Here is a 22,643-nt window from a genome sequence, read left to right as displayed (position 1 = left end):
TTGTCTGACGTTTCCGCCATAATGTCGCAGTCCCGATAAAAATCACAGATCACCACCATTGCTAGTAAAAAAAAAATAATGATAAAAATGCTATAAAACTATCTCCTATTTTGTAGACGCTATGACTTTTGCGCAAACCAATCAATATACGCTTATTGCGATTTTTTTTTTTTTTACCAAGAATACGTAGAATACATATCGGCCTAAACTGAGGAAAAAATTTTTATATATATATATATATATATATATATATATATATATATATATATATTATTAGGGCATGTTTATTATAACAAAAAAGTAAAAAATAATGTGTTTTTTTTTTCAAAATTGTCGCTCTTTTTTTGTTAATAGCGCAAAAAATAAAACCAGCAGAGGTGATCAAATACCACCAAAAGAAAGCTCTATTTGTGGGAAAAAAGGACACCAATTTTGTTTGGGTGCAATGTCACACGACCGCGCAATTGTCAGTTAAAGAGACGCAGTGCCGAATCGCAAAAAGTGCTCTGGTCAGAAAGGGGGTAAAATCTTTCGGGGCTGAAGCGGTTAATGGTCAAGGGTAGTCATTGAGCCTGACCCTAGCCTTGTACCTTTCGAAGTGCTCTTTAGAGTATGATGGTGATCAGCTAAGCTACTAATGAATTGTAACCCTGACAGAACACAGGAACTAAGTGGTAGAAAAAGAACTTGAGGATAACAAAACTTATTTACAGAAATTTAGGAGCGGGAGCCCCCTTTTTGAATTCCAGTAGGAGTGACTTAATTTAAGGAATGGTTTGAAATGTGGCATAAATCACCCCATCCAAGAAGGTTCCACAGGGAATTTTTCTAGTATATTTTTTAAAAATCTTGCTCTTTTTAAAAAAGGTATTCTAGTCAATCAGATAAAAACACAATTTCAAGTAAATATAATGCCCATAGCTTTCCAGTAAACCTTTTTTTATTCATAGACAGTTCTTCACACAGATACAAGAGCCACATTGATACGAGGTACAGTATGAAACCCCCTTCTTAGTTTCTTAAAGTGAACCTCTACTATCTCCAAATCTATTAAGCTAAGAGTAGTTCAGAAAAATAGGCACCATCTCATTCCTGTTTGTTTGTTTCGAGTACAAAGCTCCTTGTTTTTGTGTGGGGAGGCATCTTGAACGCAGATGTACATTTACTGAAATCCTCAGTGTGGGCATCTACTAGTCTCCTGGCATCCCACAGTACAATGTGGGAGATGTAGAGATCAGCAATGAGGATCTTAGATTCCCTTCATGTTTAACCACTTGACCTCTGGAAAATTGACCCCCTTCATGACCAGGCCATTTTTTACTATTCAGCACTGCACTATTTTACTGAGCATTGCACAATCATGCAACGCTGTACATAAATGATATGTACTGTATGTAATTTTTTCTCCACCATTAGAGCTTTCTTTTGGTGGTATTTGATCACCTCTGGGTTTTATATTTTTGGCGCCATAAACAAAAACAAAAAAAACTACAATTTTGAGGGAAAAAAATGTTTTTAACTTTCTGCTATAAAGCTTATCCAATAAAAAAAAATCATATTTTTGCTAAAAATAATTCCCATTAAGCGTAAATTGATTGGTTTGCACAAAAGTTATAGCATCTACAAACTATGGGGTATATATACTGAATTTTTTATTTTTTATACTAGTAATGGCAGTGATCATCTACTAAAGCAATAAGCGGGACTGCATTTTTAGGTGGACAATCTGACACTGACACTTTGTGGGAACCAGTTACACTAATACAGTGATCAGAGCTAAAAATATTCACTGTCCCTGCACTAATGACAATGGCTGGGAAGGAGTTAAACATCCAGGGCGCTCAAATGGTTAAATGTGTGCCTAACCAGTGTTTTTGTTTACTATGTGTGCTGCTTTCACTAAGGGATGTGATGGATTTTGTTCTCTGCTGTGCAGGAAAAGAAATTCCATCACATCCCCGCTGTCAGGACAGAGCTCTGCTTTGTTTACATAGGCAAAACTCTATCCTGTGTCTCTCCTAGCCGATCAGCGAGTGCCGGTGGATATCCATTGGACGGCACCCACTGATCTGCTTCTGCTGTGACTAATCACAGCAGAAGTGGCGCGACCCATACCAGGAAGTGCAGAATCACGTATTCTTCACAGAACGGCTGCTCTGTAGCAGTAAATCTGCTATGGACGGTTGTTAACTGGTTAAGAAAATCAGATACTATTTCTTTTGTGAAACGTGAACTGCACTTTGCAGAACTGGCAGTAAGAAAAATTGTTAAGCCAAAACCATCAGCCATTGTGTATCTCTGTCAACTTTCATGATATACAGTTAGGTCCATATATATTTGTTAATGAAACAATCCAAACTAATTTAAAGTGCAGACTTTCAGATTTAATTCAAGGGTTTGAAGATTAATATCATGTACAAATTTAAGAACTGCAACCATTTTTATACACAGTCCCCCAATTTTCAGGGGCTCAAATGTAATTGGACAAATGAATATAATCATAAATAAAATGTTAATTTTTAATATTTTGTTGAGAATCCTTTACTGGCAAAGGACTGCCTGAAGTCTAGAACCCGTGGACATTACCAAAGACTGGGTTTCCTCCTTTCTGATGCTTTGTCAGGCTCTAACTGCAGCTGTCTTCAGTTGTTCTTTGTTTGTGGGTCTTTCTGCCTTTAGTTTTGCCTTCAGCAAGTGAAATGCATGCTCAGTTGGGTTGAGATCAGGTGATTGACTCGGCCATTGCAGACTATTCCACTTCTTTTCCTTCAAAAGCTCCTGGGTTGCTCTTGCAGTATGTTTTGGATCATTGTCCATCTGTACTGTGAAGCGCTGTCCAATCCACTTTGCTGCATTTGGCTGTGTTTGGTCTGACAGTATATCTCTAAACACTGCAGAATTCATCCGGCTGCTTCTGTTACATCATCAATAAACACCAATGACCCAGTGCCACTGGAAGCCATTCATGCCTATGCCATCACACTGCCTCCACCATGTTTTACAGATGACGTTGTGTGCTTTGGATCATGAACTGTGCTAAGCCTTCTCCACACTTTTTTCTTCCCATCATTCTGGTACAGATTAATCCTGGTTTCATCCTTCCAAAGAATGCTTTTCCAGAACTGGTCTGGCTTGTTTGGCAAAGTCTGATCTGGCTTTTCTATTCTTCAGGCTTATGAATGGTTTGAACCTTGTGGTAAACCCTCTGTATTTCCTCTTGTGAAGTCTTCTCTTGATTGTAGACTTTGACAATGATATGCCCACCTTCTGGAGAGTGTCTTTTACTTCTCTGGATGTTGTGTGACTGGGTTTTTCTTTTTTATAGAGAAGATACTGCGGTCATTCATCACTGTTGTCTTCTGTGGACATCCAGGCCTTTTTATGTTGCTGAGCTCACCAGTGTGCTCTTTTTTCCTTTAGAATGTAACTGTTGATTTGGCCGCTTCTAATGTTGCTGCTATCTCTTTGATGGATTTGTTTCATTTTTGAAGCCTTACAATGGCTGGTTTCACTTGCTTGGACAGCTCCTTTGCACTCATGATGTAGGTTCACAGCAATAGATTCCAAATGCAAATACCACACTTAGAGTCAATTCCAGACCTTTTACCTGTTTAATTGATTTCAAAATAACAAAGGAGTAGCCCACACCTGGCCTTAAAACAGCTTTTGATTCAATTGTACAATTACATTTGGTCCCTTGAAAAAGGGGGTTGGCTATTCTTAAGAACTGTAATTCCTAAACCTTTCCTCCGATTTGGATGTACATACCCTCAAATTAAACCTGAGAGTGTGCACTTTCAGCCCATATCCATTATATAACTATAGCTTGAATGTGTTTTGGTAAATACCTGAAAAAAACTAAAATTGTGCCTGTGTCCAAATATATATGGACATAACTGTAATGCCCCGTACACATGGTCGGATTTTCCGATGGAAAATGTCCGATCGGAGCGTGTTGTCGGAAATTCCGACCGTGTGTGGGCTCCATCGGACATTTTCCATCGGATTTTCCGACACACAAAGTTGGACAGCAGGAGATAAAATTTTCCGACAACAAAATCCGATCGCGTCAATTCCGACCGTGTGTGGCCTGTTCCGACGCACAAAGTGCCACGCATGCTCAGAAGAAATTCCGAGACGGGACAGCTCGTTCTGGTAAACTTAGCGTTCGCAATGGATACAGCACTTTCGTCACGCTGCAATGTTAAAAATGGTTTAATACAGCGCACTCTCTTCTTCTTTATAATGTGACAAGAATTAAGTAGTTTTGCTGCTCATGTTCACACACACTTCTCACAAACTTTTATTTGTGTTTTTTTAGTGGGATTCTCTGAATATATTGTTATTAGTTGTCACATCTGACAGTTTTATATTTTTTTTTTTTTTGGGGATTTTCAGCCTTTTTTTTTCTTTATTGTTTTGATTTTTTCCAAGGCTGATCTTTGTTCAATGTTATTTTTATTTTTACTCTAGAATATTTTTGGGTGTGTTTTGTGTGTCAAGTTACCCCAACACCATTGATATCTTGTATTATTTAATCTCCAGGAGATTGTTTGGTGTTGGTGTCCCTTGTTCATTTCACATTGTATATTTGAAATGTACCTGAATCCTCACAAACAAACTGTCCTTTTTGAAGTAAAACACAGTATAATTCAAAACAAAAATCCTTTATTAAGGGATCAGAACCAAACAAAGAGGAAGGCAACACTGGATCAACAGGAGGAATTAGCGAAGCCTGGGACCCCCACGGCAGACATCAATTCTTCAACATCAAAATTGGTGGCCTGAGGAGTCCATATGTAAGGGAGGGCAGTCTGGTCCAGAATTTGCAGAGATCCGGATAGCAGCAGATGACATCTGTGTCCCCAGGCTGTGGTACCACAAGAGGCTGCATCTTTTGGCCGACCAGACTGAACCCAGGGCAATCACTGTCTGGTCTTCCTTCCACGCTTCCTTCCGGGCTGTGGCTGTGCAGTTGGAGATGTGGCAGGAGGAGGAGTAGGACCTGGAGGAGGACTGGGAGGACCTGGAGGAGGACTGGGGGGACCTGGGGGAGAGGGAGGAGGAGGAGGAGGACCTGCAGGAGGAGGAGGAGGACCATCACAAAGGTGTGACTGAGGTGTCATTTGGCCCCTCATACCTTTCTCAAGAGCCTCCAATATGAGGGCCTCACACATGACTTGTTGGCCCTCCTCCATCCTCTGCATTTTATATGCAATGAAGGCAGCAATGTTCTCCTCCATGGTGTGGGGTGCTCCCAGGACCTCTGTAGCCCTGCAAAAGAATCCTATAGCAGCCTCCTCTAGGGCACTCCTCCTACTGCCACTTTCTCTTTTCAGGGGGGGTGGAGGGACCTGCAGATCAGCCAGCCGGCTCGGCCCGGCCACCTCCTGGCTGAGACATCCCTGTGTATGAAAAAGGGACATGGTTGTAATGTTTTGCTTCATCAATCCCAATCCTAAATTAGTACTCCCAACTAACATCTAGTTAACATCATTGATTGGACAAGCAGAAATATTTCGAGGAATGCTATACCTGGCTCAATCTGGGCTCCTCCACATGTGGCCTGGAAGGCCCAGATTGGGCGTCAGAAGCCTCAGCCGTGGGGGAAGGAAGCGTGGAAGCAAGACTGGAGAGGGATGGCCTGGGTTCAGTCTGGCCTGCCAGAAAATGCAGCCTGCCGTAGTACAACATCCTGGGGACATAGATGTCATCTGCTGCTCCGGATCTCTGTGAATCCAGGACTTTCTTGCGCTCCCTTAGATATGTGCTCCTCAGGCAACCAATTAATATCTCTAAATAGGTGATGTCTGCCGTGGGGATCACCTGCGTCACAATTTCACACAATTGCACCAGTGCTGCCTTCCTCTTTGTTTGGTTCTTGAAATGGGGGTGGTTAATCTCCCACAGACAGGGCAGCTCCCATAACATATCTATGAATACTGACATGAAGTCATTATCTTTGAGTAGCATATCCATGTTCACTGCAAGACACAACACAAGACAAAGCCTAATGTCAGACAAAACTCTCCTAATCTTGTTACAATATAGGCCTCAATCTAGAAGCAGTATAGGCACAAGTTTGTCTCTTACCTTCGTTCTTACAATCGGCGCGTCCAATGCTCCTTCCTCCGCTCACAGATCATACGTAATATGCACGCGTGTTACGCTTTATACACACTGCGCATGCGTGTAACTCCGCCCGCCCCTGACGTTCTTTCTAGTCTATTCCCCGCCCCTTTTCGTTCGGCGCAGTGGGTGAAGAGCACATGGCGGAGTTAGAACAGGTGCATGCTAATTCTAGCAACGAGGAGGAGGAAAGCCCGGATCCGGACACGTCCCGATCCAGAAGGAGACGTTTTAAGGCCACAAATATGTCCTTTGGGGAGATGTTGGAGATGGTCGACATCATGAAGAAGTCCGACTATGACGGAAAGTATGGGCCTTACCCCAACCCCAACATCAGAAAGGCCAAGATCATGGCAAAAGTGGTCAAAAGCCTTCACAGGAATTTCGGGGTACGAAGATCTAAAGATCAGCTCAGGAAGCGGTGGTCGGACCTGAAGTTGAGAGAGCCAGAGCAGTACCGAAAGATCCGGAGAGTGCGGCAAAAAAGTAAGTAGTTGTGCTGTGTTCCTATTCTTTCTGTCTTTATTACGTTCGTGCTGCTCCATATGCTTTTATTAATTGTAACGTTTAAAAGGGCAACTTTAATGTTCATGGGCCCATTATTCGTTCGTATCAAACATTTTTCTTTCGGCCTGTAGAACACCATTGTTTAGGCCATATGCATTTTCCCACATTTCTTTTGGGCCTACTTGGATGCCAAATATTTGTTTGTGTAGATGGGTTTGTTACTAGAATGAAATGCAAACTAGATTGTGTGTAAGGAGAGGACACTGAGCAGCTGTTTTCACATCTGGACACTGGAGCACTAGTGTGGGACACAAGAACACCATTTTTATTAGGGGGCCACACAGGTGCTCCAGTGTATACTATAGGGGGGTCTCCATCTGTGAAGCTTGTACTAAACAGGTAAAGTATTGCAGCTTGACAAAGGGCAATAAAAAAAATACATCTTGGAACTCGGCTAAAATAGACAATTGTACCCCACTTCCAAGCAATGTTTCCTATTTCTAGTTCTGCCATCAAATATCTGTGTGCTAATTATACCATTTTTGTTTTACATAGGGGAGAAAAGACTCGGAGGACACCCCTCATCCGAGGAGACCAGAGACCCCCCACCTCTGGAAGAAGGGGAACTTACACCAACACAAGCTGAGCAGGAGGATGAAGAAGATGTGGTGGAGATTGGCACCACAACAGGTGAGTGTCTGCGACCACAGGCTCAGGTAAAAGAGATGGATGGTGGCAGATTTTTGAGACCTGTTTTTTTTTCTTTATCTCTTTTTAGGTGATCGTGATGTGAGGGATAGAGAACGCTTTACTTCAGAAAGTGCCCAGATCCTGATCGGGGAGATCATGGGGTGTAATGCCGAACTGCAAAACATCCAGCAAAAAATCCATGATGTTATTAAAAAAAATAATAACATCATTGATGTTTTGGGGCGAATTTAAAACCCCAAAAAATCACTTTTTGTATTGTGGTTCAATCTTTTAAATTTTTTTGCAATGTTTTGAAAAGCCAAATTTGGAGCATGCACACAGTGTGCCAACATGTGCTATCTGCCATCACGGGAGATCAATGGACGCGTTTTGGGGGTGCAACCCCTTCCTCAATTATAAAGTCGCGTTGAGGAAGGGCTTGCTCCCCCAAAACACGTCCCTTGATCCCCCCTGATGGCAGATAGCACATGTTGACATTGGGAAATTGGTGTGCATCTTCCAAATTTGGCTTTTCCAGGGGTGATTTCCCCCCATCTGAACGCTATATCAAACCCAGTTCCTAAATACTGATGTCTGATATAGCCTTCAGGTTTTACCTAATGTGAACTTTGTTAGTTCAAGTTTTTTGGCTTTCTTGTTGGTTTTACACAGGCCTGTTTTATCTGAAATGGACATTTCAATTTTTGATAATGCTACTGCAAAAATTGTTATACAACAAACATGTTGGTTTGTTTTAAAAACCTTTGGTAAATGCACATGTGATTTTGCAGGTATAAAAAAGTGGCTTACTCAAGAATGTGTGGATTATTGTCTCAACACTACAACACTTTTGGGGTGATGTAATAGCTGTTTTATGCAAAAGTGGGGGTTATTTCCTAAGGGCAAATCCTCTTTGCACTACAAGTGCAGTTTCAGTGCAGTTGCAAGTGCACTTGTAGTGAAATGTGTTTTTAAATTTAGGAAATAACAGCCAACAGTGCTTTGTATAAGGTTACCCAATCACGACATTTTCTGCACTCAAAACATTTCTGTCAGGGTCAGCTAAAACAAACACAAGCAGTAAATGTCCACAAAAATTTTCTTTTTTTTTTTTATTTTAAAAAGGCTTCACATATTGTCTGGCATATTGATAGCCCCCCTACCCGCAAAGAACTCCAGGTAGCGTAACCGGACATCACGGGCACTCAGGGAGGGCAAGCCAGGACGGCCACTTTCAAGCGCCGTCAGTGTGGTTTGATGTAGGATTCCGGCCTCAGGCCCAACTGAGCCAGCATAGTTGGCCGAATGTTTCCGTAAAAAGTTATGGAGAACACAGCACGCAAGTATTATATGGTTCAGTTTATACTCTGCCATATGGATAGGTGTCAGAAATAGGCGGAACCGGCTGGCCAGGATTCCAAATGTGTTCTCCACCACTCTTCGGGCTCTGGCCAGCCGGTAATTAAAAACCCTCCGTTCCGGGGTGAGGGTCCTCATCGGGAATGGCCGCATCAGGTGGTCCCCCAGCGCAAATGCTTCATCAGCAACGAACACAAATGGGAGTCCTTCCACATTGTCCTCTGGAGCTGGCAAGTCCAAGCTGCCATTCTGGAGACGCCTGTAGAACTCCGTCTGGGTGATGACTCCACCATCGGACATCTAGCCATTCTTCCCCACGTCCACATACAAGAAGTCGTAATTAGCCGACACCACCGCCAACATCACTATACTATTAAACCCCTTGTAATTATAATAGTACGACCCCGAGTTGGGTGGTGGGACGATGTGGATGTGTTTCCCATCAATTGTCCCTCCGCAGTTAGGAAAGTCCCACCGCTGGGCAAAGTGGGAGGCCATAGTCTGCCATTCCTGTGGCGTGGAAGGAAACAGTTGAGGAAAAAACAATAAACACTACTATTTTTACTCTGAAACATGGCAAGCAGATTAGACACAAACATTATGGGGCAACCTCCAGATAGCATTTATTAAGGGGAATTTAACAAGGCCAAAGTATAAGGTACACCTATCATATTCCCCCTCCCCCCCTCTCATGGGCCATTTCTAACATTATGGGGTGTGTGGAAATCTTGGACAGGTAACCCTCTTCACTTCATTGAGAGATGAATGCCTAAATAATGGGTCTTACTTAGGACAGCCCCTCCTTAGTTACACTATTGGCAGCCCACTGGACAGGTAAGAAGTGTCATAATACAAAGATATAAATACACACTGTACACATTTGAGGACATTTGGACATTCTGCTATTACCTATCAAGATAATAATAGGATACAAAAACTTTAAACAGTACCATTGGAAAGTATACAGGCAGGCCCTTGCACTACATGCTTTGGGTAATTCAGCCATAAATCTGACCACAAAAGAGATGGGTATAGTGTGAATGGGTTTGGCAAAGTCAGCAGATAGATGATTGAGGATAGAGAATTGGGATCAGCTGACTTAGCAGTTGGGGGAGGGAGGGTTACTAAAAATTATTTTGGGACACCACAAAAAAAAGCCTCTGGCACTCTGCCTGAATTTAAATCAAAAATAACATTACCAAACATTTTAGGGGGTGTTTGGGGTAAAGCACTACTATGGAGCTGATAAAATACATTGTTAAGTGACTACATGAGGTGAATATAGGGCAGGAGACACCATGCTGGGGAGGTTATTGAAGGGCAAATATGTATGAAGGACCTTAAAATAATAATTACATAAAAATCCAGCATGCATGAGGACAAAGGGGACATTCACAGCATATTACAAGCATGGTAATTAGGGAATGAGGAAAGAAATACAATATATTATCAAACATTAAAGACAATAAAATGTGATATAAAAGGATAAAAATCTTACCTTCATATACTCCTTCTGCAGGACCTGTATGATGGCAGAATAGGTCTCTGGGATGATGATACCCAGAGCCTGGGGGGAGATGCCTGTCGAGAACTTCAAGTCCTGCAGACTTCTCCCTGTGGCCAAATACCGCAGGGTAGCGACCAGCCTCTGCTCCGGAGTGATGGCTTGCCTCATGCAGGTATCCTGCCTGCTGATATAGGGGGTCAGCGAAGCCAACAAACGGTGAAACACGGGGTCCGTCATCCTGAGAAAGTTCCTGAAATCATCAGGATTATTCTCACGGATCTCACGGAGCAAAGGCATATGACAGAACTGGTCACGCTGAAGCAACCAATTCTTGGTCCATGAACTCCTCCCCACCCTGTTCATGGACTGGACTTGTGTCAAGGTCAGGACCCCAACACCAAGCCCCCGCACAGCACGAACTCTACGAGGAGTACGCATGCGAAACATGGCTAGAAAACGGTCGGCTGCTCAGAACGAAGTAACAGAACGCACTGAAGAACAGCAAGGCCTGTGAAGAGCGACCTGAAAAACAGCAACGAGCAGGCAAGATCACACAGAAAACTCTGATACGAACTGACTGCACGCACTGAAGAGCAGATACAAACCCACAAGCACAAACTGAACGGCAGAAAACGATCTGAAAGCCACGAGTCTGAAAAAGCGCGAATCGTCTCTCACCAAACTTTTACTAACATGAGATTAGCAAAAGGAGCCTAAAGGGTGCCGCGCTTGGTTCTGAACCGGCCTTTTCTAGTCTCGTCGTACGTGGTGTACGTGACCGCGTGGTTGGCGATCGGAAATTCCGACAACTTTGTGCGACCGTGTGTAGGCAAAACAAGTTTGAGCCAACATCCGTCTGAAAAAATCCTAGGATTTTGTTGTCGGAATGTCCGAACAAAGTCCGACCGTGTGTACGCCCTATAACTGTGATGTCTCCTCAATATTTAGATTCAGATTTGCAGTGGAAAATAGATGATGGAGATCCAAAGTTTGATGTTGGTTCTCCCTATCTGTTTCCAATTGTTCTTTTCATATAGTGCAGCTAAGTCACTCAGGGACATACGGTGCAAAGTGAAGGAAGTTATAGGGGATAATTGATTAAGTGTGGAGGAAGGGGTTTTTGTATCATTATTTTACAGGCTTTTTTCTGATAAAAATGATGATGTTATCCCAAATGACCACGACAAAACCATTTTTGCCTTCCTGGCCCCTCCTGTTGACTGCTAATTTCCCCATCCTTTTTTACCAACTGTATCTGATCTGAGTTTAGTCACACTGATCTAATTGTGTCGTCCATAGTGCTAGCGTTGTGGTCATTGGGATGACAGGTTGGTTCCTAGAGGAAAGAATGCTTCTTACGTTAGTGGGGGGGAAATATACATTATAGTTAGCTAACATGGTTTGTGGTGGTAGTTGTTCCATATCTAAGAGGTACAAATTGCCCATTGCTCATAAGAACCCCTAACAACAATGGGAGAAAGCCTTGGGTTCCATGGAACTCTGGTTGAGAGAGGCTGGAATGGACTGTTGGCAGTCTAACGAAACCTTTTTAGACTAATGTTTGTTTTCTTTAGGCTGTAACGTACCTGAAGAATATTTGTCTTTCTATCTTTGTGCCGAGGGTGCAGAGTAGGAAAGTTCTAGCTGGTGGTCTTGCCAATGTCTTGAAGTAGAGAGGCCAGCTATGACTCTGTCCCTACCTATGTTTCAGTAAGTACAGGGGGGCTAAGAGTCTGCTTAGCCAACGGCATCCAATTATATTCGAGCTATCATTTCTAATGTGCTTTATAATACACTGAAAGCTGGAATTTGGTAATTTGGTCCTGCTGAAACTCACCAATAACCTTCAGATATCTGTTATAGTTCAGGTCCCTTCAGAGCAAATCAAATCCATAGACTTGAAATAATAAAACGTGTAGTGAAATGTTAGTCTTCCAATGATTCTGCTTCTTAAGCAGGTTGATTTACTAAAACTGGAGAGTGCAAAATCTGGTGCAACTCTGCATGGTAGCCAATCTGCTTCTAACTTCAGCTTGTGCAGTTAAGCTTTGACTAAAAAAAAAAAAGAGCTGCACTAGATTTTGCACTCTCCAATTTTACTAAATCAACCGCATGGTGTCCACTAAGCTAAAATAATCTTTACTGATATCTGCAATATACCCAGCGTTGCTTTCCTCCAATCAGGACCATACCTCCTTAAAATGCAGAGCTAAATGGGTCATAGATATTGGAGAGATCGATGTTGATCAATGTGATATGGCACTGGAATCAATCCCTAATATCTCCATTTCAGCCTCTCGTAGGTTGTCGCAGCTGTTTATTCTGCATAGAACCTATCGGACACCAACTAAACTGTTTGCTTGGGGCCTGAGAGATTCACCCTTGTGCCCAAAATGTAAAATACATCAGGGTGACCTCATCCATATGCTCTGGAGGTGCCCAAAGCTTAATAGATACTGGAATGAGGTCACACAGATAGTATCCCAGTTGGCGCAGGTTCCAGTGCCCTCCACTCTACTGGTGTGCTTACTAGGCACGATTGATGAGGAGATGTACCAGAGGGGAATGTACATTATGCTTACCAGGCTATTGTATCTGGCTATCTGGCTAGAAAACTTATAGCTCGACACTGGATGGCGCACACTGTACCAACAGGGAAGCAATGGATTGCATATGTAAACTTACTCCTGATCAGGGAACAATTAGCATACCATCATAGAAATGCTCGCAATAAATTTGAAAAGGTATGGGAGCCCTGGTGGTCTGACCCAGCTCTTGCCCCCCCCCAGCTTGTGATGGATAGACTGTTATGAATTTAGTATGAAGAATGTGCAGCAGATGGAGGGGGAGGGGAGGAGGGGAGAGGGGACAACACCCTACAGTTTTATGTTAGGTACGTTAAACACCTGTTATGTATTATTCAATAGCAGACAAAAGAAGTAAGAGATGATGTCTTAGTACATAGGTTATTTAACCAAAGTGTTCAGTGATAATTTTTTTTTTTTATGCTCTGATGCAGTATAAACTTATGTTCAGACGTATGAAGACTTGCATTGTATAATTTTTGGATGGACTCTGATTTCTTTAATCCTTACTACAATCTGTATTATCTTTGTATGATTATTTTCTGCATCGGAAATAAATAAAAAAGTTTTGATTAAAAAAAAAAAAATCTTTACTGGATCTGTGAAAATAGCTGAATATCTGTGGACACTCTCTGACCTCACCAGATACATCCAAACTGATCTTTTTTTTTTCCTTTGAAAGAGTTTAGCAAAGGATGTTCCTATTTCCCCAACCAGTCACTAACGTATTTCTCTGACATAAGCAGTGCCAAATATGTCTGTCTCCTCCATAGAAAGCATTAGTGAGTTTCTTCAAGTAAAGTAGCTTGAATTTTGGGGTCAGATATGAATAGCCCAAGCTTTGCAGCACTTCATGTAGTTATTGCTGCAACAGAACATAATCACACAGTGTCCCATGATGTTGTCTCACACACAGCCACCACTACCACCTAGGTAGTAACAACATAATGAAATGCCCTGATTTTTAAACTGAGCAGCTTTAGTAGAAGCAAAAAGAGGACTGCACAGCTTCAAGTCCCCAGTGTTTTCCTCAGGTCCCCCCCTGCTTCGGCTGCTGGCCTTTAGAAGCTCATCCTGCTCAGAATATTTAGCAAAAATGGGGGGAAAGGGACGAAGTCTTACTCCATAGAGTCGCATCCATATGTTTAAAATAGTTGACTTTCAACAGTCTGTTCCCTGAGCCACGCCCCCATAGAGGGGTGTGGCTTAGGGCCGGGACTGCATGAGAAGCCAACTACTTTGATTAAACCTTATAGTGTGACTGGTGTGAGTCTCTGTAGTTCATTTTTGCTATAGAAACTGTATTAATTTTCCCTTTTATGATACTGTGTCTAATGTCAATTTTGTATGCTGCATATAAAACTATTAGGTTTTAATTATTTTACAGTTTCATAATGATAAAGCAGTTCATTAAGAGGAAAATCCACTCTTTGTAAGTTAGGTGGTCCTTTTTATCCCAGGTTCTATGAACTGCAGCCTTCCTTGGGACTGAGATACAAACTGTTTGCACTCCTGCTTTTTAAGCTTCAATAATGGCTTTTGATGGCATCTGGGGGTGGCAGGAAGAGGCCCTTCTTACCTATTGGTTAAAATAAACTTTGCCCTCCCAAAATCTTGCTGGCTAAGATTTCACATATTTTTTTTGTGTTTCCACAGTCAGACCTGGTTAAATCTGTCTGCATCTTAAGCTACGAATAAGCATCCAAATGATGTGAAACACGTTAGCAGTCTATCACCCTGTACGTCTCTGCAATTGACTGTATGTTTGGATTTTATTGAAATAAAGATGTCCTTATCCCAGAGTGCGGCTATCCAGGATTTCTTTCTACCTCACTGCATCTTAAGCTGGCCATAGATGCATTGAAATTTGGCCAGTTGATCAGAGACGTGCCAAATTTTGTTCATCTTTAGCGGTTTACGTTCGAGAGTAGTCAATCTAATGATCAGCTCCGCTTGAACGGAACTGTTGGTATATTTTTGCTCAGTCTGTACTTGCAGTCAATCAGCCTTCATCCACCTTGAATGTAAGGATGGGGGAATCGTATTGTGTTGTCATTTGTTGTGTTTATTTTTTTATTTTTTTTAAATTCAGTTTAATTTACTATCTAATGAGTCAGTGTCCCACAGAAAGCATAAAGACTCGGTGTCCTGAAGATTCTCATGTTATATGCTCAGTAATTCAATAATTAGTTAATAGAGTTAAGGATGACCCTTCTGGAGCCTGTAAATGGCAGCTACTATATTTCTATCTTGTCAGGTTCCCTTCAAGTATAACTTCTAGTGTCATCTGTGAAGTAGTTTTCATTGTAACACCCAGAAGCTTTCTGATGCTAATCTGTATGTGGTGTGTCACAATGCCGTACGATCACTGAGGCCTGCTTTTATCCATCTTGATGAATACTTCTGCCTTTATTGACCTGACGCATGGCAAACGTGTTGCTATCGTACAGAGATTATTATCTGTATTTGAATATCTGAGCAAGTGTTCCTATTACTTTCCCTGTCAACAGCCTGCAACCCAAAAACTTCGCCAGCGAACGTGGCATGCAGCTCAAAGGTGTCCGGATTGGAGAAACTTACTGAGTAAGTAAGTGTCTGCTATTGTTTAACTGTATGCAAACAACCCCAATTTCTTAGGGTTTATTTTCTATAATATTTTAATGGATAAGTACACCTTTTGTAAAAATAATTGCTCACCTTTTTGCAGATTAAAAAAATTTGTATTTATTCTCTTTTTATTATTATTCTACAGCTTATAAAGCAGCCCTCAAAATTTCCACTCACCTGCTCGCATTTGGCGAGTGGATTTAAGTTGAGGGCAAGCATGGAGCAAGGTTGCCAAATGTCCGTTACGGACGGCTGCTGCCTGTAAAAAATAAGGCAGCGGGCAGGCTTTGGAACTGGGCAGGCGCAGTTCCGAGGCCAGTTCGGGCAAAAACGGAGGGCGGGCAGCCGGGTGTATGGATGGTGATGTCATGGCGGTGGTGCCTGTTATGAACTACAGGCTACAGCAGGGGCAGCTGGTCCGGCCCGGGGACACGAATGCAAAGGTACTGTATAACATGAGCGCTGGCTGACGCCTCAGAGCCCTGGACAGTGTGCCCGGAGGAGGCAGAGTACAGCGGAGGCGGGAAGCATAGACTGGACGGAGGTGGTACAGCTGTCCTCCCCCACCAGAGGTTAAGACTGGGAGAGGGATTACTACAAGTCCCAGAGGACCCTGCATGCGGAGCAGTGCCAAGGCATGCTTGGGATTTGTAGTTCACCAATAATATCCAATAAGCATGTCTGCAGTAGCTTGTTCTGCTACCCCCTACCTGCCTGTAGAGTGCTAGGACTTGTAGTTCTACATCTGAAGAACAATACCAGGCTGCATGCTGACAGGAGGATAGAGAGCAGATGGCCAAACACTGTCCATTCTGATTGCAGATGGCCGTACGCTGTCCAGGCTGATTGCAGATGGCCATACGCTGTCCAATCTGATTGCTGATGGCCGTACGCTGGCCAATCTGATTGTACACTAAGATGGCCATACAATGTACAATATCCTTTAAAGTTGATCTTCAGTCCTGCTCTGGATAGTCTCCTGCCCCTCCGGTGCTGGGTAGATGTGCCCATGGCAAAGTCAGTTGGCACATCTACCCACAACTAAAGGACTGAAAAGGATTTGAGCATAAGGGGGAACTCTGATGTAAAGGGCAATACTGCAGAGAGCAGACTCTAATGTAAGTGGAAACTCTGATGTAAAGGGAAATGCTGCAGACCATAATGTTAGGGGGAATATTGCAGACTCTGATGTAAGGGACAACTTTGTGGACTGTGATGTAAAGGGGAATTTTGGAGTCTGATGCTTTATGTTAATATTGTTAAAGTTGTTGTTGATTATTTTTGTAACTTAATTCTGCATAAAACATTTAACAGTGTCATTTCATGAGAAAATTTACAAGGACGTGTTTAGGGGCGGGGTGGGGCGGCACAGGACAGGGTAGGGGTTGGGTGGGACAACTGGTGGCGAGTAACTCTTAAGGCCTGGCTAGTAGCTTAGGACTTGAAATTTGAGCCCTGCTATAAAGCATTGCACCCACGATCAGCAGATTGTGGGTGCAATGCCAGGACCCTGCTGATACTTGATTGTCTGCCCATACAGGAGGCAGTTACTGCATTGCAGGAAGAATCAATGAATTATGAGAGCTCTCACTAGCATCCTCGTAGTTCATTGAGAACTACAAGCGTTCAGCTGCAAAACTTCTTTGTACTTTTAGTTAATTTATTCACAGTAGTGTGTGAATGAATGACGTGACCATGTGGGAGGAACCCCACATGGCCACGCTCTTTTTAAATCGTAATAGTAGGTATGGGGAAAAGATCCCTAGCCCGCTGTCACAAGTTGTGGGATGGGGGGTTTAGGGAGTGGCTGCAGGTGCGGGAACGGGTGGAACATGTAACGTGTTCCCAAAAGTGAACTTATCCTTTAATCTGTAGGTTTTTTTTTTGCTTCAGATTATTGGCCTAGAAAGCATTGAAGTCAAAGACAGCAAGGCAACTAGGAGGTCAGCAAAGACCACCCCCGTATTCTTCCCTTAAAGTGATCCTGTCAACACAGGAACATTTGTATCCGACAACCTACCTGCTAAAAGAAGAGTGAAATTACTTCACGTATTCCACAGTTCTGGGTGTATGGAATATCTGTTCCCCTTCCACACCCTGTGGTTTTTCCACCAGCTTCTATATTGCTATAACAGGCACATGCCTGATTGGAGAATCCACAGTGCATAGCAGGGGGGACTGATATTCCATGGACCTGGAGATTTGGCAGCATTTAAAGAAGTGCTGACTATATTCATTTTTCTTTTAGCAGGTAGGCTGTAGAGCTGCACGATTCTGGGAAAAATGAGAATCACGATTCTTTTGCTTGGAATAAAGATCACGATTCTCAAAAAATACCCTGACGTCCGGGTATTCCTATATGCACATCACCCCTGCAGGGGTAATAGGAGCTGGTGAGTGGGGACCCAAAAGGGGGACAAGAGTCACTTGATTATTTGAGCACTCTGTCACCTTTGGAATATCCTGTATCTGCCACAGCATATTGAAAAAGAACAAATACTTGTTTGAGCGGACTGATTGATTAATTTTTTTATACATTTTCGATTGTATTGTAATTTTTGATTATTATTGTAGTTTTGGACAAATTTTGTTTGTATATATTTCACTTTCACAGTATCTGTGCTGTTTTTGGAGCGACTTCAAGGTAATATTTTGGGTTAACAAGTTTATACCAATCTATTCCTTACATCTGGTGCAGCACAGTGGTGTAGTGGATAGCACTCTCACCTAGCAGCAGTAGGGTGGTTGGTTCAAATCCCGACCACGGCACTACCTGCCTGGAGTTTGCATGTTCTCCCTGTGCCTGCATGGGTTTCCTCCGGGTACTCCGGTTTCCTCCCACATTCCAAAGACATGCTGGTAGGTTAAAAAAAAAAAAAGCGCCCTGAGGCGATTCAGTTCGCATAGGTAGCGCTATACAAGTCACTCACTCATTCATCTGTGAAGGTAGATGTCAAGTTACTGTGTTTTTTGTGTATAACGGAGTGAGCGGCCACCCGGTGACCCCGCCCCCTCTGACGCACGTGGACTTCCCTATGGCTTTCCCCGTATTGTCAGAAGGGGCGGGGCCACCAGTTTGTGACTCCGCCCCCTCTGACAACATGGGGAAAGCCATAGGGAAGTCCTCGTGTGTCAGAGGGGGGCGGGGTCAGCAGGTGGCCCCGCCCTCCATTATATAAGAACTGTGACCTGAATAGAAGCGTCACACAGTGGAAGACTCCCACTGAGGCGGATCGTGTGGAGGACGAAGCGGAAAATTAGCCGGAGGAAGATGCCGCACGAGAAGACCGGAGGAAGAAGCGGAGGAATAAGCGGGGGAAGAAGAAGATGGAGGAAGAAGAAGAACACCGAAGGAAGACCAGATGGAAGAAGAAGCCGGGAAAGAGGAAGGCATTGATAAAGGAATTGTCAAAAACCGTCTCTTGTCTTTTTTAACCTTTTTGACACTTTTTTATGAAATGGAAAGGGTACATTTGTACCCCATTACCAACTCATCTGGGGGTCCCCTTGTTAAAGGGGGCTTCCAGATTCCGATAAGCCCCCCGCCCGCTGTCCCCTACAACCACTGGGCAAGGGTTGTGGGGATGAGGCCCTTCTCCCCATCAACATGGGGACAAGGTGCTTTGGGCGGCTGCTACCCCAAAGCACCCTCCCAATGTTGAGGGCATGTGGCCTGGTACGGTTCAGGAAGGGGGGGCGCTCTCTTGTCCCCCCCTCTTTTCCTGCGGCCTGCCAGGTTGCGTGCTCGGATAAGTTCTGGTATGAGGTCTGGTATAAGGTCTGATTTGCACGGGACAGAGAACCAGCCGCCTGTACAAATCAATGACACGCTGCGGCTGTACTTCGATAACCACATATCCCCATGTTTACTTTCATATAGGAAAAATGAGCAGTCCTGGACACAAGCTGTCTGTGTTCAGGGGTATACATCTGTCCCTGTGCACAACTAAACGCATGGATATGCGATTACCAGCATACAGCCATAGCCTGTCATTGACCTGTACGGATTGTTGTATGCAAACACTTTTTCATCCCTCCCAACAGCCCCAGACTGGATGGGACTTTCCTGAATTTTTCCTTTTGTCCCGTGTACAGGGGCTTTGTCTCCCACATCACCCCATCCGTTCATTATATACGAACATCTGTGCATCTGCCATATCTATGCCCATATTTCCCCACTAGGTTCATATCTGTCTCCCCACTTGCCGCCTCCTACCTCCACCAGTCTTCCATCTCACCCCATCCTCTTCTTTCAGTACAATATTTATATTTCCATCTGTCATCAATCGTTCACATACCTAATCCACCCCAGTACCTGATGAATTTTTCTTCACACATCCCCACCCATTTCACATCTCCTCCATCCCTCCCCACAAGCAGCGATTACCTGCAAGTATTCAGCCCTGGATGCAGACTGTCTGCTCCATGAGCAATTATATGGTAGTGCCTGCAATTAGCTGCAGGAGTTGTCTGCCTCTCGTTCCTTCCTGATTGGCCCTGGATGCAGGGCTTTTAGCTAATCACCGGGAACCCACTGGGTTTCCAACATGTAATTGCACATGCCAATGTGAGAATGGAAATCCAGACCTATTTATTGTATATCCTAATATTCTAAGGCCTCGTGCACGCTTAAGCCCCTCCTAAATGCTTGTTTTACAAGTGTTTAAAGTTTTTTTTCTGCCCCAAAATGCCCCTGTATGTTAGCCTATGGATCCACGCAAACATAGCCATTTAAAGGAGTTCAGAGGCAGGGGTGTTTAAAGGCACAAATCTGACCGAACCAAAATAATGTCTTGGAGATGAGCGTTCATACAGAAAAAAACACCCACTATGTGCTAATACTAGGATTGTTTAGTGCTTTAATTCATTTCAGTGGACAGGATAAATCCTTTTTTTGGCCAATGAAATTATATTGATGCCTAACTGTGGTACACACATTCAGAAACATCAAGTGTGTTTTTCCTGATGCCAGAAGATGGACATCTAGGAGATTTGGCCACAGCGTCCAGTGTCCTAAAGTGCTATTTATTCCTACCAAGGTTTTTTCAGGTTCTAATACAAAGCCAAGCTGATTGTGTCTCATAATAAGCAAACGTGCCCTTTTTTAATTTATTTTTTAAGCTTCATTTTACAAATGTGATCTCTCTTATTAAATGTAATCCACTCTATTTACATCAATTGTTTTGTGTGCATTGATTTAAACATCAAAACACACACACAATGTGTATATATACAGTGCCTTGCAAAAGTATTCACCCCCCTTGGCATTTTTTGTGGATTTAACATGGATTGTTTGAGGCATTGCATCATTTAATTTATAGAACATGCCCACAACTTTGATAATGTTTTTTTTTTATTGTGAAGCAAACAACAAATAGGACAAAGTAACAGAAAAAGTCAATGTGCATAACTATTTACCCCCCTAAAGTCAATACTTTGTAGAGCCACCTTTTGCGGCTATCACAGCTCCAAGTTGCTTTGGATAAGTCTCTATGAGCTTGCCACATCTTACCACTGGGATTTTTGCCCATTCCTCCTTGCAAAACTGCTCCAGCTCCTTTAAATTGGATGGTTTGCACTTATGAACAGCAATCTTTAAGTCTGACCAAAGATTTTCTATTGGATTGAGGTCTGGGCTTTGATTAGGCCATTCCAAGACATTTACATGTTTTCCATGTTTTCCATGTTTGGGGTCATTGTCCTGCTGGAAGGTGAACCTCCGTCTTAGCCTCAAATCACACACAGAGTAGTACAGGTTTTGCTAAAGAATATCCCCGTATTTAGCACCATCCATCTTTCCCTCAAGTCTGACCAGTTTCCCAGTCTTGACTGCTGAAAAACATCCTCACAGCATGATACTGTCACCACCATGTTTCACTGTGGGGATGGTATGTGAAAAACGAACAAGAGGGACTTTTGGACTTTTTAGGCACGACTACAACAAATTCATTATATAAAAAACACTATTTTATTATCTTGAAAAGTACAAAACAGAAAAAAAGGACATTGTTTTAAAAAAACACAACATATATATGCGTTAAAGTACTCGCTATACAACACCATCTGTCATGTCTAGTTTTTCGGACGTCTGGATACACATCTCACATCTATAGATCAATCCGAAATGATGGTTCGGTAGCAAGTCTGTAGTCAATTCATAACACATAGCTCTATAATGCTCGACATGTTTCGCGTATCATTACGCTTCTTCAAGAGCGATGCGGGATATGTTGTAGCTATCAAAATATATGACATAGTAGAACACAATAATTAATCAATATAAATATAAACTTTTATTCAAAAACAGGCATCTAAAATGACGCCACATACATTTGTATTTGAAGAATGTATATGCTGGTTCCGGCTGAGCCCGGGTGGGTGCGCAACCCATAGGGGCGCTAAAAGGCTACCATGGGGGCGTACACAACATAATCCAATGTAGTTTTTCAAGGATATGTCACAGTAATAGGTAAGGAAGGAGAGAGGGAGGATGTGGAAAGGGAGAGGGAGGGGGAGAGGGGGGGGGGGAGAAAAGAGAAGGGAGAGGGGGGGGAAAAAGCTTAGTTGGTTTTCTCTGACCGCAGAGGGCGTGCGGAGCACTACTTCTTTGGTGATTTTATACATAGGTTACAATGTAAGTATCCGTGTGATCTACATTCTTTCCTTTCCCCATCAATATCTTCTCCTTTCCTGTCTCTCCTCCCCCTTCCCTTTCCCCCCCTCCCCCCCTTTCCCCCCCCCCTCCCTTCTCTTTTCTTCCCCCCCCCCCCCTCCCTCTCCCCCTCCCTCTCCCTTTCCACATCCTCCCTCTCTCCTTCCTTACCTATTACTGTGACATATCCTTGAAAAACTACATTGGATTATGTTGTGTACGCCCCCATGGTAGCCTTTTAGCGCCCCTATGGGTTGCGCACCCACCCGGGCTCAGCCGGAACCAGCATATACATTCTTCAAATACAAATGTATGTGGCGTCATTTTAGATGCCTGTTTTTGAATAAAAGTTTATATTTATATTGATTAATTATTGTGTTCTACTATGTCATATATTTTGATAGCTACAACATATCCTGCATCGCTCTTGAAGAAGCGTAATGATACGCGAAACATGTCGAGCATTATAGAGCTATGTGTTATGAATTGACTACAGACTTGCTACCGAACCATCATTTCGGATTGATCTATAGATGTGAGATGTGTATCCAGACGTCCGAAAAACTAGACATGACAGATGGTGTTGTATAGCGAGTACTTTAACGCA

The 22,643-nt window shown here is 43.0% G+C and overlaps 1 long non-coding RNA gene across 1 annotated transcript in view; it reads left to right on the top strand.

Moving 5' to 3' along the window:
- The window catches only part of LOC141111037 (uncharacterized), a 130,254-nt gene that overhangs the window by 43,992 nt on the left and 63,619 nt on the right, over positions 1-22,643 (top strand). The window contains exon 3 of the long non-coding RNA XR_012236365.1: positions 15,288-15,360. This is a non-coding gene — a long non-coding RNA (uncharacterized lncRNA). The remainder of the gene's footprint in view (positions 1-15,287; positions 15,361-22,643) is intronic.

The sequence above is a fragment of the Aquarana catesbeiana genome, linkage group LG10, assembly GCF_042186555.1.
Source record: "Aquarana catesbeiana isolate 2022-GZ linkage group LG10, ASM4218655v1, whole genome shotgun sequence".
In the NCBI taxonomy this organism is placed as follows: Eukaryota; Metazoa; Chordata; class Amphibia; order Anura; family Ranidae; genus Aquarana; species Aquarana catesbeiana.
The sequence above is the reverse complement of the archived record's forward strand: the minus strand, read 5'-3'. Positions and strand labels throughout refer to the sequence as shown.